The sequence below is a fragment of the Agelaius phoeniceus genome, chromosome 3 (assembly GCF_051311805.1).
Source record: "Agelaius phoeniceus isolate bAgePho1 chromosome 3, bAgePho1.hap1, whole genome shotgun sequence".
In the NCBI taxonomy this organism is placed as follows: Eukaryota; Metazoa; Chordata; class Aves; order Passeriformes; family Icteridae; genus Agelaius; species Agelaius phoeniceus.
The window spans coordinates 50,049,626-50,068,673 of record NC_135267.1 but is presented as its reverse complement, the minus strand read 5'-3'; the positions used below and the strand labels follow the sequence as shown (position 1 = coordinate 50,068,673).

The 19,048-nt window shown below is 41.6% G+C and overlaps 1 long non-coding RNA gene across 2 annotated transcripts in view; it reads left to right on the top strand.

Annotated features, from left to right (window-relative positions):
- Positions 1 to 19,048, top strand: part of LOC143693707 (uncharacterized) — a 45,898-nt gene that overhangs the window by 10,482 nt on the left and 16,368 nt on the right. The window contains exon 3 of one of the 2 annotated variants that reach the window (XR_013181644.1): positions 6,143 to 6,251. The exons of the other annotated variant lie outside the window; for it this stretch is intronic. This is a non-coding gene — a long non-coding RNA (uncharacterized LOC143693707). Of the gene's footprint in view, positions 1 to 6,142; positions 6,252 to 19,048 lie in introns of those variants that run through there. 2 annotated transcript variants of the gene reach the window in all.

Genomic DNA, 19,048 nt, shown 5'->3' with positions numbered 1-19,048 from the left:
CACCAAAGAGCTTCAAATATTTTAAAAGGTGTAGTTTACGTGTCTGCTGGACTATTCCTACCAAGATTATTCATCCATTTAATAACTACCTACCTACCTACTAGCTTATTATATACATTTCTGAAAATTATCAAATACCTAAGCAGAAACAATTTGAGAGGCATATCATGGAAAGAGAAGCTGAGCCAAGCCTTCAGATCTAAGGGATATGATTGGGAAAATTCTCAATCAAGGACTGGAAAGAGCATTTTGTCTTTTGTAGGCATTGGGTAGCCTGAAAGCTAATTTGCAGCAGTTTCATGGACAAAATTCACCTCCAGTCTCCTTGGGGGACTCATAATGTTTCCAGGTTGCTGTTGTCTTTTGTAGAAACACTTGATCAAAACCTAGGACACTAATTTCCCACAGCTCCACTGAGTTAATACTTTTCTCTTGTTTTTAAAATTCATGTTCAAGAGGGACTGGAAATCTACCTGTATTTGGAACTTTTGGAACACCCTTAAAAACCCCCATCACACGTTAACTACTATAAGCACTATAACTGATCCCCCTTTTGCTCTGGTGTATTTGATAGTTTTAACAGAGATTTCCCTGATGCTGTTGCTTTTTTGGTGATGATCCTCCTGTCAAAGGAGGGAACTTTCAGCTTATGTCTCCCTTCTCCGCCAGAGTCCTCCTTTCCACCCTTTTTGCTGGAGCCAGCTGGTGATCCCAGTGTGGTTCCTTCAGTTTCTGTGGTGAGACTTCACTCTGTGCATGCCTTCAGCAGGTGAACTTCACTCCTGCAGGCCCAGTTTGGATTTGGACATTTTCCTAGGAAGCTGCACCCTCATCTCAGCCCTGCATAAGCAGCATTCCTGGTGTGGATGGCCAGCTGGCTGTTACAACCTTTTTTCACACCATGCTATGTAAAACTACACAGGGCAGGTCTTGTTGATGTGTGAAAAATGCTTCTAACAGCCTGCTCCCATGTGCACTGAGGTTTCCAGCTCCACAGACTCCCTGACCCCCAGTGAGCAGCAGTGCTGGAAAGAAGGAAATGCTTTGCTATAGGCAGGGAATGGAGAAGAAAATGAGTGCAGGAATAGGCTTGGTTTTCAGAAGTTTCCAGAAGCATGCTGATTGAGGGTTGGCACTGTGGGACAACAAGTGCCATAAGAATGAGCCTAAAGAAGCACTTGTAATATGCACACGTCTTTTAAAAAACTGTTTTACTAACTGGTTTACATGTATTGACTACTTTCCACTGATCAGCTTGCATACAATGCATGTACATTTGGCTGTTCTGGATGAATGGGGCTTGTGACTACTCAGAGTGGCACACCACTGGTGTATCAGTCACATGGGATGTAACATATGCCAGATAAATATATTCTGACATGCTGTCACAGAGGGACAGTTGGTTGTGAAGGAGGCAGTAAAAGTGGTTAAAAAGTGCATGCATGTTCATGTATGCAAATATACATGCACACATATGTGTATAGAAATATAATAGAGACACAAATAGATATACACAGAAATATTATTTTTCCTTCTCTGATGACCATAATGAAATTCTGAAGATGAGGATTTTCAGGAACTATGAAATTATTCACTAAAAACTGGGAAAGGGGTGCTTTTCTTAAAAAATGGTGAAACGTAACATTCAGTTCAAGAACTGCCTCAACATGAAAAGTGTGGACAGGCCAGCAGCTGACACTTCTCTGAAACCAGAAGATGCCAAAAGCAAGTCTTTCTTTCTCTCCTAGAGGTCATGGAAAGTTGGTGTTCCTAGAAAGCCCCTGCAAGGGAACACTTCCAATCCCCTTAGACTGCAGCTGTTCCTGCACCACATACAACTGGATGATTGGACACCTTGGCCAAAACCTGAGTGGAAAAACCCAAAAGCACTGATCGTGTTCATGTGGCAATGTCTGGTGGAAGTGTTACAGTGGCACATACTTTGGAGGAAGCCTAGTCTCTGTCTGTTTTCTACAAAACAAATCAGATATCTATGCCATGAAAAATTCACTCCCAAAATCTAATTTTTTGTTATTAGAAAATCCAAGACAACTGGGGCTAGAAATATTTGCATCTGTTCATGAATATTCTGGACTTTAAAATGTCAGTAATCTGTCAGGATAAATTTTTGTTTCTTTTTCTTTAGTTTTTGCTTACCTTTAGAGCAGATTGGAATGCTTCAGTTTTTTTCCTGGGCCAAATTTTTGAACAAATAGGAAAATACTGAGCAAATATGGAAATATTGAGGAAAAAATATTCCACACTCATTTCACCTCTGGAATACTCTTTCACTGATCACTCTCACCTGTGCTAGAAGATTACATCTGTTAGTGTGTAAAGTTTTTGGAAATAAACTCTCATTGCATACGGCACAACTTAATCTAAAAATGAGCTGTTAATTGAGAAAGGCACAGGGGAACAAGGTTAGGAAAGAAATGGGATTCATTGGGAAAGGGACAATTTATAGTTAATGTGGTAGAAGGTCATCCAGTTATAAAAACAGTCTTTAGTCACTTCTCCTTACTCCACTTTTCTGAACCTGCCTGTTTGCCTCTGGTGTGCCGTGAGTGTGGTATGAACAGATCTCTGGATGCAAAATAGAGTGGCTGGGCAATTTGTTCTGGCATGGGACAGCCCTCAGGGAGGTGTTGGAGAGACTATGTTTGGATTACAACCTCTCATGGTCTATGGTAGCACTCTTGATTTGATCTCAGCCGCTTCTCATGGTGGGAAAACCATCTGATCCAAAGAAGAACTATGTTTTTGCAGACCTCCTAGGTATGAAGGAGGCTTCGGTAGGGTAAAGGATCTATTCCAGTCATCTAGCATGGCATCTTTACTCACATGTCAACTGGAAGCTGAGAAACATGATCCTGTTAGATTTGGATATGCAGTGGAGACAGACCTATCAAGGATTGATAGGGAATACACTGTATGGGCCATAATTGTGCCTCACTACGGGTTTTAAAAAAAATTATGATGAGGAGATTTCTGTTTCATTACTGGTTTGAAGATGTTGAGAATAAAAACGTTTTGACTCTTGGCTCTGCTTTTGCCATTGGGGCAAAATCAGGAGCAAAGAGAAAAATTCAGTCTAGATTTACTTTAATTCCAGATACCATCCCATTTTTATGAAGTCCTGGTCCTATTTGAAGTCCTGTTTTATGAAGCCTGGATGCAGATGTGAAAGCAATCCTGCAGCCCTGGATTTACCCCCAGTGAGCAGAGTCTCATCCACTGACTCCCCAAAGACTATTTTAGAAAGAAATGCTTGAAGCAAGACATAGAGATAGGGATCTCTGTAAAATGTACTCTTAAAGACAGTCTTGTATACATTGGTTTCATGTTATATAATGGCATGTCAAACACGGTCTGTCCCAGTCTGAGGACTGAGCCCTTTTCACTCAGCACATACAGTATCAGGCTGGTAAGAACCCCATGCCTTGCATGGATGACATATTTTGGTAGACAGTGAGAGGCTGGACTCAGAGCTAATATAGAGAAAACAAGAAAGACATAACATGTAAAAGAGTATTTCACGCACGTCCAAATTATGCCTGTAAAAATTATTCTTGTGAGAGAAATAGCACAGAGCAGGGAGGAAGGAGAGTGCAGTGTGGTGGGGCGGACAAAGAGCCAGCTCAGGCAAGCCTGGCTGAACAGCGGTTACTATGCTATAAAAAATGGACATGGCAAATGTACTGCATTTGCTAAAGGCTCCATGAAACTCCAGGGAAAACAGAGCGTTCACAGAGTGGCTCTGCCGACAGCAAGAAAGTTTCATTATTATTAGTCATATGCTGAGGATGTCAAGGAATTTTAAAGCCGCACTCTTTGCATTTTTAGAGGTTATTAATGAAATAGCATAGCAAGGTGAATTACATTAAAATATTTTTCTAACCATTCCAGAAATCTTGGTCCAAGTTGGCATAGGGGGCTGGCAAGTGGTGAACTTTTGACCTAAGCTCAGATTGCTGGGAGACACATCCTCCTTGTTAGTTTCGGGTGACAGTTCACTGTACTGGAGGGATCCACTTGTGTGTAAAGAGGCGAGTGGGGGAGGAAGATTTAGCACTGCATTTTCACAGTGGCAAGAAATTCCATCCAGCTCAAATGTGTTTTGGCCCACTGCCCGGCTCCTTGTCAGACATATGACCATCACTCGGCTTCCTATTTCTGGCCCAGGATAAGCAAGCCCCACTAGTGGTTAAAATTAGGCAACTGACCTGTGACAACACATGTTGACTCTCCAACAGAGGGTAGACATATTTAAAAACCAGAAAAGAGCTAGACACACCAAGATTTAATGTCAGCGCCATGTGCAATTCATCAGTTTGGGCTACTATAATTCAGATAGCAGCTGATCTACTTCATGGAGAAGACTTAGCAGGATTTTCTGGCTTCCTTCTGACCAAAGACTTCCTATAATGATTGCTAAAGAGAAGATTATGCCATTATTTTTTTCATGGTAGAAATCCATAGCCCTGGCTCCTCACTCTGTCATTATGTAGTTGTATGATGGAAAATTTCTGAGAATAACAAACCAGGACATCTGGTTTACACAGAGCTATACTTTTGTTGGGAAAGGTTTTTTCCAATTGAAACAGCAACAGACTAGGTGGTTAACAAGGAGGCATTTTCCATTTGTCAAAAATAAGTCAGTCAAAAAATTTGTGCACATTTGGATGACTTTCTTGAATTCAATACTCTTATAGCCATTACACTTGTTTCTGCTGTTATCACACCTACCTTCATCTGCTTGGACAATGACATTGGTCATGGCAGCCTGTCTGTCAAGATCTCATACAGTTCTCTGGGCTTTATTGCACTTCCCTAGAGCCTGAGATACCCTCCTTGAGTCCATTAATGAAGACTGCTGGCTGTCCTTGAAATCCCTTCCTAAGCCGTTTCTACATGTTGAGGTATATCCAAGAAATTAGGCTGGGTGAGCAGGCTATGGTTGTGGTTGATGTCTTAATAATTGTAGAGAGCTTAAGAATTGAACATGCATTTTCATATAGGCACTGTAGCCTTCCTTCATCACCCTTGACATCTATGCTGCTCAATAACAGCACTGAACCAAGGAGTCTGATGGTGATATCCTGCAAACTGATCCCTTCTGTCATGTAATAGGGCCCTTCTGTCCTTGCATTGCACAACTAACCAATCAAGTCAGCCTTTTAAATCTTTGAATAGCTCAATTTAATACATCCTCCTCTCCTCTCCTCTCCTCTCCTCTCCTCTCCTCTCCTCTCCTCTCCTCTCCTCTCCTCTCCTCTCCTCTCCTCTCCTCTCCTCTCCTCTCCTCTCCTCTCCTCTCCTCTCCTCTCCTCTCCTCTCCTCTCCTCTCCTCTCCTCTCCTCAATACATTGCTCAAGCAGAAATTTCCAAGAGATCTTCAGTTACAGCACAAAGCAGGATACTTGAATTAGTAAGAAATACACTTACTAAACAATAGAACAGTAACAAAATGTGCTTCTGCAAATGTTTGTTGCTATTAACAGTCTGGTATTTTAAATTATTCCAGTCTAACAAAAGCTTTGAGTCCTCTGGAAGAGCATCTGTTACTCATGGGCTGCTTACTCTTAGTGGGTAAAAGTGGCATTGCAGGGGCAGAGAAACTCCAGGTGCCAGCTCAGGGGTGACAACATGTGCTACCCTTTGGATGGGAGGGTGCCGAGGCAGATCCATGTCAGACACTTCAGGACAGTGTTCCCAGCCCTATCTTGGGCTCAGGGCACAGTGAGGTGCACCTGACTCCAGGTCTGCACCCAGTGTACTTCTCATGCTAACTAAGCCAGGGCAGAGCCAGATGGAAGGATATGGGGACAAAAGCACTAGCCATAACCCCAAGGAAGTAATTTAGACTTTTTGATTATCTGGGATATTCCTGCCTTCTACTTAACACCATGGAGATGATGGCTTTGACTGCTGGCACCTGAATTTACTTATTGCTGAATGTCAGCGCATGTGTGGGTGTTTTAACACCTTGCCACTGCAGTCAGGTTCATCAATATGGTCCAGACAGAAAATGGCTTATGGGCTGGTTACTATTTGTACAGAAAATAAAACATTAGACCTTCAGGTCAGGTGGAAAAACCTTCTTCCTCTTCTTTCTCTTTACTGTGCTCTTCACTCTCAGTTGCAGGGTCTCACCTGGCTTTTCTGCTCCTCTCCATCATGTTCTCTGCCTGACCCACAATATGCCAGCAAATTCCTGTACTTGCAGAGTGCCAACAGCTGTCATTCAGAAGAGAAGATCAAGAAAATTCCAGGCAAGGCAGAAACAACCTGTCCAGTTAGCAAAGGGACTGTGACCAAGTGGAGCAGGGTTAGAGGACTGAGAGAGTTGGTTTGTGATTATAATTACATCCTCACAGGTGAGATGTTACATCTCAAGATTTAAACATTTTGCTCTGTATGTTTCAGTCAAGTCATATAAAATGTTTAAATAGAATAGAATATAGAGTTTCAAACAGTGTGTACAAATGGGTATGGTTGGAAGGGACCACAGTAATCATATGGTCCAACCTCCTTACTCAAGCAGAGTCATTCTAGAGCCCATGGAACAGGATTGTGTCTAGGTGATGCTTGAATATGTCCAATGAGAAAGACTCCATAACCTCTCTGAGCAACTGATACCATGCAGTCACCTGCACTAAAGAAGTTCTTCCTCACATTCACATGGAACTTCCTGTCCATCAGTTTCTGTCTGTTGCCTCTTGTCCTGCTGCTTGGCACCACCCAGCAGAGCCTGGCTCCATCCTCTTGGCACCCCTTTCAGATACTGATAGACATTGATGATGCCCCCTATGTCACCTCTTTTTGAGACTCAGGCCCAACTCTCTCAGCCTTTCCTCATAATGTTAGCATTCAGAAACACATAATCACAAGAGCGTTTATATGTAGGTGCTTTTTATTGAGGAGCTCTGGGTGTCAGAGCTCAACCCAAATCTGACTCCAATATGCATTCGGGATGAACATGTTTTTATATTCTATCGTTATATAACTTTCATGTTAATTATTAAACTTATACTGTTTTATTGTATACATAGATTACAGCCAAGCATGGCTCCTCATGGCCCACCTTTAAATTTCTAACATAGTTTCTCATGATTCTTCTTATGATTATACGATAATTATATTTAATTACTAAACAATCATCACATCTAACAATTATATAATTTATCATACTGCTTACGCAGGTGCAATGATCTGGCAAAACACAAACCCTAACATTTTCGGAGACTATCTTTAACATTTTCCAGGGCCCCACTATCAATAAGAGAGATGTTCTAGTCCCTTTTGTAGCTCTCTGCTGGACCAGCCCCAGGAACTCCATGTCTCTCTCCTACTAAGGAGTTCAGAACTGCACGCAGCACTCCAGATGTGCTGTCACCAGGGCTGAGTAGAGGGGCAGGTTCATCTCCCTTGACCTGCTAGGAATGCTCTTCATAATGCAGCCCAGGATGCCATTGGCCTTCTTGGCCACAAAGACACACTGCTGGCTCATGAGCAGCTTGTTGTCCACTGGGATCCCCAGGTCCTTCTCCTCAGAGCTGCTTTCAGCACATCAGCCTCCAGTCTGTACTGGAGCATGGGGTAGTTTTTCCTCAAGTGCAGGACCCTGCATTTGTATTTGTTGAGTTTCAGACAGTTTTTCTCTGCCCATCTCTCCAGCCTGTTGAGGTCCTGCTGAAGGGTTGCCCAGCACTCTGGAATATCGGCCATTCCAGGATTGTGTCCTCAGAGAACTTGCTGAGGAGGCATCTCCCCTTCATCCAAGCAGTAGATGGATTAGTTAAACAATATTGAGCCCAGTATTGATCCTTGGGGGCACCACCAGTGACAGGCTTCCAACCAGACCCTGTGTCACTGATCACAGCCCTCTGGGATCTGCTGTTCAGCTAGCTCTCAATCCTCCTCACTGTCCACTCATCCAGGCCACACTTCCTGAGTTTGCCTAGGAGAATGTTGTGACAGTGTCAAAAGCCTTTCTAAACTCAAGGTACACAGTGTCCACTGCTCTCCCCTCGTCCATGCAGGCAGCTGCCACATCACAGCAGGCAATCAGGTGGATCAAGAGGGATTTACCTTTAGTGAACCAATGCTGACTACTCTTGATCAACTTATTGTCATCCATATGGATGCAGATGTCCTCTAGAATGAGGTTCTCCATCACCTTTATAGGGATTGAGGCGACGCCCCTGGGTCATCCTCCTTGCCCTTTTTGAAGGCTAGGATTACATCTTCTTTCTTCCTGTCCTCAAGCACCTCTCCTGAACTCTGTGAGTCTTCAAAGATGATTGTGAACAGCCTGGCTATAGTCTGCCAGCTCTCTCAGCATTCAGGGATGCATTCCATCAGGTCCCATGGACTTGTGGAAATAAAGTTTGCCTAGATGTTCTCCAAACCAATCCTTCTTGACCACGGGAAAGTCTTCCTTCCAACATTCCTTTACTCTGGTTTCCTGAATCAGAGATGCCTGGGGGCTGGTCTTGCCAGTGAAGATTGAGTCACAGAAGGCATCAGTAATTGTTATTCAGCATCCTTGTTACTGGGGTCTCCCCTCCACTTAGCAATGGGTCTACATTATCCTTGTTCCCCAACTAAGATTAATTCTTCCTTAAATACTATAGCTTCCACATTAAGTATTTGTTTTGAGATGCTAAATTTCAAACACAGAGGGTTTAATTGAATAGGAGGACTTTGCACAATTTTAAAAAATCCATTCTTGTTGCTTTTGGGTCTCATTTTTCCCACTTTCTATTACCAGTTGGCCTGAACATTGTTGGCCCAGGTGCTGTTTCCTGATGCTCCTGAGTTGTTTCCTGCTTTCTTTTGTCTCTCCTATAGCAAGAATTTAATGTCGACTGAGTCTGCTCAGTGAATTAAGCAGCACACTGATTGTGGCTCCCTGAAATGTTTAAAAATGTCTGCCAGTGTAGACAGCCAAACTGTCATTAAGGTGCTCTCATGCAGGCATGAAGATCCTGCTCACACACAGCAATTCATCTCAGTCTCCACAGTAGTAACAAATGTCATCTATATACAGAAGCTACTCACATATCTCTTTTGGCTGACATTATTGATGCTTGTCTTTCTGGACACATATATTGACTAATTGCAACTGCCAGTGTTTTAAGAGTCAGATCAAATAATAAAAGTTGATGGCGGCCAAGTGATACTCTGAACTCCCAGAACCACTTTGAAATATGGGAAAATTATTTCCATTGGTTTGATAGAACAGTATTTTATATTTATCATGGAGTTAATGTTTTAAAAATGTGCTCATTCTCTACATTTGCTCCTGCAAACATGCCATCAAGAGAACCCTTTCCTGAAAAAAGCCCTTCCCTGCATCATTCCTGACAAAGGGAGCTGGTGAAATGGAGGAAAGAAAAGCAATTTTAATACAGCACCTGTAATCTGCTGTGAATTATTATCGTAGTTCAATTTTTCTTTAGGTTGCACTCACACACTGCATTTTACATTAACTTTTGATAAGTTTTCATCTATTACAGAAGTCATTCAAGTCAATAGTGTGACTACTTTGATTTCCTATTCTGCAATTTCAGTAACAGACCATGGTTTTAGAATCACAGAATTGAATGTTTTGGATTCTAAAGGATCTTAAAGATCAACAAGCCCCAACATTCCCAACCCCCCACCATGAACAGGGGCACTTTGGGAAGTTTTCCCTGTTTATTGTTCATAAGGCCTAAATATGCCTCAGAAAGGCATTGTAACCATTACATTATGCAAACCATGTCTCTTGCTCTAAATGTCCAGGCAATACATTCATCTTGTTCAACCTCATGGAACTGCTTTTCAAGAGCAGCTGCAAGTTCTTACCCCTTACCCACAGGCAGAATTAACTAGCACTCACCTGACCTGGTGTAGAAGACACTTTCATTCACCTGACATTTAATAACTTGTTATCTAACACCTTGCTTCTGTCCTCCTAGGCATCCTGTCTATCCTAAGCTTCCTCTCTTCCTAATGGCATATGCATGTCATGTTCATATAGCCCTCATGTCTAATGGCTCTGCCAGGCCCATGCAGCAGCCTTATTCTTCTCACCCTCTTCTCTGATATTTGCTTACCCTGAACATGACTTCTGAGTCACTGTGCATGACCTTATTTTCAGCTCTTGCTGCAACACAGTGTACCTGGTGAGAAGATTGGCAAGGCGCTGTGTTGAGCAACCCTTGTCTTTTCTGCGTCCCCCAGACTACAAAGAGTGCAAGGAAGTTGTTTGTCAGGTGGGCACAGAAATGGGTCCACTGTCACTGTGACTTGACTGTCCCTGTCTCCACATCACTTTTGATCCACAGGATGGAATTCTGTGAAAGGCAGGGTTTTGGTTTCTGCTTATCAATACAGATTTTTTGTTAGCAGAAAGAGAGGTGGTGCAATCTCACTCTCTCTCCAATTAATCTGTAGCAGTAGCTCATTAGTGTTACTTTTAAATTTTGGCATAGTGAACATGGAGAGACTTAATCCACTCTTTAATCTTTGCTTTCTTTTCTCTGACCACCACACTCGCAGTCCTTGCATTGCTCTTCCAGAATGTTGAGTGGAGTAGAAATAGGAGAAAGCAGGAGACATGGCTGAGGGGAAGAGGCACTGTGTCTACCCTCATCTTTTTCTGAGGCTCTTAGTCCACTTTGGCTATATCACCAGGCAGCACTCCCCTTTCTATCCTGCAGTCCAGGGAGCACATACTTTATTCCCACTTGAACCTGTTTAAGTAGAGGGTCTCCATCTCCCTCTTCACAATGGATTTGTCTTTTCCTAAAGTGGACAGTCTTGATACTGAGCTTATCACCCAAGCATTGCCACTGAGGAATTGCCACCAAAATTCAAATTTCATCTTTAGATTTGAGATTTCTGTCAGAAAGATACTGTCTTTCTGGAAAAATATTCCTTCCTCATCTCTCTGTTAAATGAAGTTATTAAAATCACAAGTACGTTTTATTTGCCTTGCTCTTTCATTAAGGCTCATGTAGGCTCTTCACAGCACCAAGGCTTCCTGCCAAGAGGAGGAAGTGCAGTCCAATTTTGTGCAAATAACTCTGGGCTTACTCTAACAACACCTTTGTTTTTCAAAAGTGCTCTCTAAGTTGGCAGATGCTATTTGGTTACCCTCCATCAAGCACCTGACTCAGGCTTGCAGCCTGGAAAATGTAACCTCATGTTAGGCTTTGTGGATTGCCTAAGAACCTGATATTCCTAAACTCCTTCTGCAACTATCTCATGAGATCTCATGGTGGTGGCATATAATTATTGCCATATAAAAAGGGAATACAAAATAAGAATTAAACACTGCCAAGGAGGCCATGCCTCTGAGACATGAAAGAGAAGCTAAGGAATGGCACAGTGTCTGTTCTCCCATGAAGATTACAGAGGACACTTCCCTCCCATTCATCATGACATAACTTTCCTGTGGGGATTATAGCATTTGTTGACAAGGAAATGTAATAGTAGGAAATTATCTGATGCATTTTGATATGTCTAAGTGATATCTAGCAGGTGGGAACATGAACAAAAGCCTCCATGTACAAAAACAGAGTCCCATGCTTGTCTTTTATTGACAGCACTTTATTTATATTCTTCAAGGAAAACAAGTAGAAATGCCAAATCTTGGCCAGGGTTGAGAGAGCCAAGTCATATGGCTGGACAAAGGGGGGACAGAATACTTAAGTAGTCAAAGAAGGAAGTAGGGGTAATGTGTTGGGGAAAGTGTCAAGAAAAATGAGAAGGAACAGGAACAGAGATCGTGAGACATACCAGGAAAGGAAGGTAGATATATTATTCCATCCTGAAAAAGACAATGATGACCCTCAGTGAATTTAGGGAGTGTGGAAGCTGACTGTTTCATCAATGTAAGATGTGAAATTACACCTACATTCACATTTAAAGTTCTTTCATGAAGGACTGTATCAGGGCACCTCCCATATTCAGCACATCCACTACCAAGTGTGAATATTGGGCAGCAGTTAGGTTTTTATGCCCTTCTCAGCAATCTTTTTTTGCTTTTAGACTCTGACTAAAGTTAGGTCAGGAAGCAGAACACACCAACAGGTGTTTCCAGGCCTGGAAATGGATGACTATGGGACCCTGTTTCAGTTGCAACAGATTCAGTAGTGATGTCTACAGCATGCTTTGCATCTGAGCAGCATGTTTACTGTTCATGGCATTGAGCACTGACATAACTGTGAAGCCCAGACGAGATGGGACCATCTTTTGTTAAACAGACACGTTGGCATACAATGACTTGCACCTTTCCCTGTTTAACTTCATAAGTGGCATTGTCACTGTACATTGTTTTGCCCCATAAAATGCAAATGACAAAATTCACTCTCATCCTAATCTGTCTGAACACAAAGAAGACATAAGGTCTGCTGAAAACAGTGTAACTCAGCTACATCCTCTTCTTGCTCAAAAAACAAGGAGGAATATTGAATGATTCAGGTGAATCTAGACAAGTAATCAATGACATCCTTATGATAGGAAGAGTGCTTTATCCTTAACAGCCCTGAAATCCTGCTGCTACATACCTTGTTCAGCTTCTGTTTTCATAAAAACAGGGTTTACCCCTGTTGCAGACTATCACAAAGTGGTCTTTGGTATGTGCATTCAAGTAATAAATCTTGGCACTGGCAGCTTCTGTACTACAACATAGCAAGCAGGTCCATTTTCAAGGCAGATAATGTAGATTCTTTTTAATACTTCATATTAAGGCATAGTTGTAACCTGTTGCTACATAATGAGTCATTTTTTTGCCCAGATTGGATCTTCATTTTATATTAAAACTTCAACATTGTAACCTTTCATTGAATCAGTCTTGAAGATGAGTTTGATTAGGCAAGCAAAATTTGAGCATGTGAAATAGCAGGCTTTTTCATAAGGAATGACGTTATTGACCATGCATGATATAGTGGTATGATGGCAATCCACCTCCCTCCAGACTCACAGTAATAGAGAAAGCTCTTTCCACTGCAGTAGGTGGTTGTCAGCTGAAAGCAATCTGTCACTAGGTTTCCAGCAAAGAACTTTCCAGTACTCAGTAGTGTTGGTGAGCAACACAAAACCCCCATGGGAGAAGCTGGCATCAAGCCTGAGCTATACCTGGTATTGGGGAAAACGCCTCTACCTTCAGAGATACAGGAATGGCAAGAATCCCTTGTGAGAGATGGTTTGTTTTCTCCTGCCTCAAAATTCCTGTTAATGTTCCCACAATATTCAAGATCTCAGGTATTCCCTCACATCAAGTGACCACAGTTAAATACTGTCTGTAAATTTGGGACTGATTTGGGACTGTTATACATTTTCACACTTAGACAAAAGGTTCCACCCTGAATCACACCATAGGACTTGCACTTCTGGTCATCAGGCTAGCTCTCCCTTTTTTAAAATTTTGACCAAACCTGGAAATGTTTTCCCCAAATTAACAAGGAAAGGGCAAAAAAATTGTACAAACATGCCAGGCTTTGCAAACACATGAATTGTTCTTGTCTAAGAGCAAACTGAGTTGGGATGTATCCAGTGTAGAACTCCTATAAATACAATTATATAGGTTGAAACTACATAACTAGAGATTTTAACCCCAGTCCTCCAGAGGGATTAGCTTTCTCTCTGGAGACTCTGACTGTATGTCCTGGCGTCACATCACAATTTATTCACCCTGTTCATCGTGTTTTAAACACATAAAATTCTAAGCATATCTTCCCTCAAGTATGTGCACAAACCAAACCGCAATTTGTCTGGCACTGCTCACATAAGGAGAGGCATCTCTTTGTGCTTCCAGTGTGCACCCAATATACTATGGGTGTGTGTTTCACTGTGAAAGTGAAACTAGACAGAATGCCTTTTAAAGAATAAAGTGAGGTGACATCACTCCATTTGCTTACTTGAATTAGAAGATTACTCACTGCATCTTCAAGTCTCAGCTGACCCGATTTGGATTTTAACCAACAAGTAAACAAGCCCTATTAACAACACTATTCAACACTACTTCTAGCAAGATGCCAATAGGTTTATAGTTAAACAGTATTTCAGACCATCAGCACCCAGTCACTAATTTAAAAACTGACCTTTTGAATTTACCACGTGGATGAGCCTGCGAAGTCAAAGGACAAGGAAAAATCTTATAAAAAAGAAGAAAGACAGCTGCCAAGGGTGCAATTGGATCAACTTCAGAGTAAGTCTGTAGAACAGAGTGGCATTTGCAAAGGCACTGAAGAGCCCTCATGGCATCAGGCTGGTGGTGGTGACAGAGCCATCTGTCCTGTCTTTTTTGCCCTTTCCTGTCTGCCATTAATTTTCCACAAAGGCTCCAAGCGACAGTCCCCTCATAGTGACCATACTTGGAAACAAGGTGTATGACAGGCAGGGGGAGAATGGCAATAATCTCTAATAGCCCCCGTGTTACGGCTCAGGAAAAAATAGCTGAGAGTTTGCAAAGTAGCAAAGAAGAAGTGAAAGCCGAGAAGATCTGCTGACAGGAGGATTGGGCAGGCACGCACCCCCTCGTTACACGCGACGCAGGAGCGGAGGCGTGCGCTCTATGTGCGCGCTGCCCGCAGTAAACAGGGGAGGATTTCTGGAGCAGCTGCCCTGTGTAAGAGGAGAGGTGCCTGTTGCTGTCCTGCAAAGTTACACTTTTATAGTAGTATGCATCTCATGCTTCTGAAACACTCTCATTTCTGGCACTAATTGTGCCAGGCTTTCAAACAGCAAACTGTTTCTTGGGGTTGAAGCCTGTGTTTAAAGATAAGACATTTTGCTGAGCTGGCTCTGTAAAACATAAGACTACATGTCATACTTTGGCTTTTAAAATGAATAACCATCAATCTGGTCTCTACCAAAATATGTGACGAGATTAATATTGTTTGGTTTTTGTTCATATTGATGCTGGGTTTTTTTACCCCTTGACTAATCATGTGTGACTTATCCATGGAGCGGATGACAACTGGGTGTTTAACAAGACTGTGACTATACCCAAGGATGGGTACTACCCCAGCCCTTATTCCTATTCCAAGTTACTGTTCTCAGGACCCTGTAGGATAAGTGACTTCACATGATGAGCTCACTTTTTATTTTACATTATTCCTGTTATTTGCAATTTGGCAGAACACAGTGACCTGCCACCAAGTGATTTGTGTAGATATTCCTGACAACAAATCAGGCCTTGTGCTTCTTGGAATCATTGACTTAAGTTCTTGTTTTCTTCCTTTCTATCAAGAAAAGGAGGGAGATTTCTAAGTTCTATTATCCTAGCAATGGTTGCTTTTCTTACAGAACAGGAATCTTTGAGTCTTCTTTCATTTCAACTTCTCAGATAGTCTCTGCTTAATAAAATAGGACATTATCTCCCTCCTATACCCATGGTTAAACAAAGAGGTCCAAACAGCTTATTTGTTCAGCAGATTATTAAATGTATTTTTTGAAGCCCTGGGCAATTTCTTTTGGCTTCTAGTTAGAGTTGGAGGTGCAAAGTTTCTGTAAGTTTTGAAGCCCCAGGAAGAAGCATTCCTCTACAAGGTTTTTCTTGAAGCTATTTATTTTTTAATAACTGAAGTTTGAAATACCACAAGTAGGTGGGCTACCTACTTGTTACTAAAAGAAAATTTTCCTAATTTTGAGAATGTCAGTTATACTGTTCAGTTAAAAGAACAAATTAAGTTTAGTTAAAAGAACAAGTGTATGTTTCTACTGGAAGTAGTGGAAATACAAGTGCTTTATCCTGGCTGGTTTAAGAATACAAGAGATTAAAATTTTGCAAGAATAGCAATCTCTTTTATGTGCTTGTCTAACTACATCACTCCTTCCTAAGAACTTTGGGTTTGTATATGTGTTCTTCGGGTTTAAATAATGAAAATTGATCTAATAGCTAATACTCAGCTTTATTTCATGAACTTGTATGTGGGGATGTTTTTGTATTGCTAACACATAAGACTAAGCCATTTGTCCTAAGGAATAGAAGAATTTTAATAACTCAAAGCTGCAAGTTTTTCAGTGGAGTAACATCATGTGGAAGGCTTAATTTTATAGATAGATTATCGATTACTTAAAGTTCAACAGCTACATCCTTAAAGAAAAAGACATTGGAGGTTCTCTTACTGTTTCTTCCAAGAGAAATTGCCTTTTCTATATGAAAAATGTTTCCTTCAAATTTTTTTCAAATCTTTCCAATTTCTTTTGGCAGACATTCACAGAAAAAAAAAAAGTAAAGGTGAAAAAAATAGCTTTTTTTTCCCCTTGTAGTTTCCAAGTTTTCTCCCAGAACCTCAGATATTTCAGCAGCCTAAAAGGGCCCAACTGTTGTGCCATACCTCTGTGAAGTTGTTGGCAGAGAGGATGTCACTGGATAGAACATGTGGTAGCTGTAAGAGAAGGGAAAAAACAATGGTGTAGCCTTGCCTCTTCCCCTTCACTCATCTGAAAGCTGCTGTAGAAATACTCCTGTACCCTGAAGATACTGCGACTGTGCTTGGCTAATGTTCAGGATTCACTCAGGTGAGAGTTTTTCTGCATGATCTTTATGTTTGTGAACCTGCTCAAAGTTTAGATCTGAATTCAAACTTTGGGAGTGTTGAGATGTGTCGTTTTCTTCACAGCTGATATCTGGGGATGCCAGGGGCTGGATAGCTTTGTAAGTAGCCTCCAATGGAAATAATTAAATTGCAGAAGGCAGCTCTGTCTGTGCTAAGGCAGACTGTGCTTTGAACCTTCTTCTAACGTTTTAACAGACATGTGAGAAAAGTTCAGGGTAAAATCAGGTCCAAGCAGAATCAGCTGGTGCTACAGCAAAAAAGATGTCTGGATGCACAGAACTGGCCAGAAAGATGCAAGTGGGGTTTGGGTTTATGGTCATATGGACAAGCATAGACATGTTGCTCTTCATGTTCTGGACTGTGTGTTGCCATCAGCTGGAGTGAATAACCTTTGTTTCTGAAAGGATTTCTGATGTTCTAGAGAGTCCAAATTGTTTTGAGTCACCAAAGATGGAATCTGAATGTTGAAAGGAAATCTCTAAAGAAGGATCTCTGGAGAGCATAATACTTGGATTTACTCTTCACCAGAACAGCCCACTGAAATCAAAGACATGGAGAGTTCACAGAGTTCCAGTGGCAGAACTCTTCAGATGACTTTTGCCAAACTGAGAATTTGGGACAGTTTTGATCCAAAGAACATTTGCAAAATTAATTCCTTAAACATTTTCACTCAGATAGATGTGTGTGAGGGAACCCTGTTGCTTGATTGTAATTTCTAGGGCTCTATTTCTTTTGGTAGAATTAGAGAAGCAGATTAGACTAAGGATGGTGGAAGTGCACAGTGAGAAGGTGAAGTTGCATTTGCAATGAATGAATGTAAACCTTTGGTCAAGGCTATCCATGTTCACTTCCTGAGCTGGCCAATCAGTTGGAGACAGCTTGAAGCACCTCCATGGTTTGAGACACTAAGAAATTATGGTGTGTGGTGTGCATAACACATGCAGGACCATAGCCCAGTAACTCTCATGTGCAAATGAGCTGAAAAGAGATTTAGACAACCCAGGTGGATACAGTAGCACAAATAGAAGCTGATGGACACATTTCTTCATGGTTATGTAATGGAATTGGTAGCCACCTATAATTGCCCAGCTGGACTACTTAAATGAACTGAATAACTAAGTGAATCGATATCATGTTATAAACTTTTTTTATCTGGACTTTTTTTTTTCATTGCACCCCTGTAATGTCATTGTGGCCAATTTTAGCTGTCATTTTCCCCTTGAAGGTATTTACCAACATGGTGCCCTCAGCCTCTTGTAGTACAGGAAGTTTGGGCTGCAGGATATCTGTCCAGGCTGAATGCTTTCCTGCCAGTGATATCAAATTATAAGTAGCTGCACTAATCTGCTTATCATCAGAAATAGCCAAAGAAAAATGCACAAATGTAAACATAAAAGGCAACTCTCATAATTTTCATACTTGTAATACTTCATCATAAATCAGTGTAAATATCAGAGGGCTTGTTCTTTTTGACATGACCTGGAAGCTAGTTTTGCCTGTTGACACCTTATCTTCTCACAAGATACTGTATATTAGTAAAGTTAATTGACTAATCATTTTCATCACTGGAAGTGTAAGTAAATAATTCCATCTATTTCTACCTAGGCTTCTGTTTACGGTCCGAGGGTGCCAAGCATTCAGACTAAATGAAAATATACCCTCTGGTAACCATGCACGGCATCCCCCATAACAAGCTGCAGAAACTCTCTGAAGCATTGCTGTTATGTTGTGGGGAATCCTGAGAATCTTAGGCTTAACTCACCATGCTGGCCAGCCTCCTGCAGGGGCGGCCAGGCAGAGGCTGGGACAGCAGGGGGATGAATCCAGGCAGACCTGTGCTAGACCACCACCATCTGTCATTTTTAGGGAAAGGAGGCAGGTCTGACAGTAATTAGTTATTGGTGGCTGGGAATGTGGATGAGATGATGTGGGAGCCTGTGCTTCAGCTAGAGGAGAGGAGCTGGAGGGTTATCTAATAGCTGGTGCTTTTCATTTTTTGAGTGTCCCTGCATAATCAGCCATAACCATTTTGTATCTTCCTGATAAAAGAAACCACTTTCCCTTCTTCCCCAGAGGTGGCGAAAGGAAATTTTCTGCTGCTTCTTCCTTCCATATCTTTGCCATCTAGTGAATTAAATAAAAATTGACTGTGAGTTAGCCCTTGCAGTACTTATGCATTTGCTGATAAGACTTCAGTGGGGATGAAAGTTGGCAGTCCTGAACTTTTGCTTTAATTTGTGATGAAGATTTTCTAGGTGATGTAGGGACTAGCTCCCCATCTGTCTAACAGGAACACAGGACCAGTTTTTTCCTTTGCAACTGTACCTCAGAATTTATTAGAGAATGCTTAATATTTCCAGAATGCCCATATAGTGTACTGAGTTCTGTTTCTCTCCTTGTGTAAAATTTAACTTTCTCTAGAGAAGTGTCTCAGATTTTCTCTGGACATTGTGCATCTAAAAATTACAGCCGGAACACTGTCACAC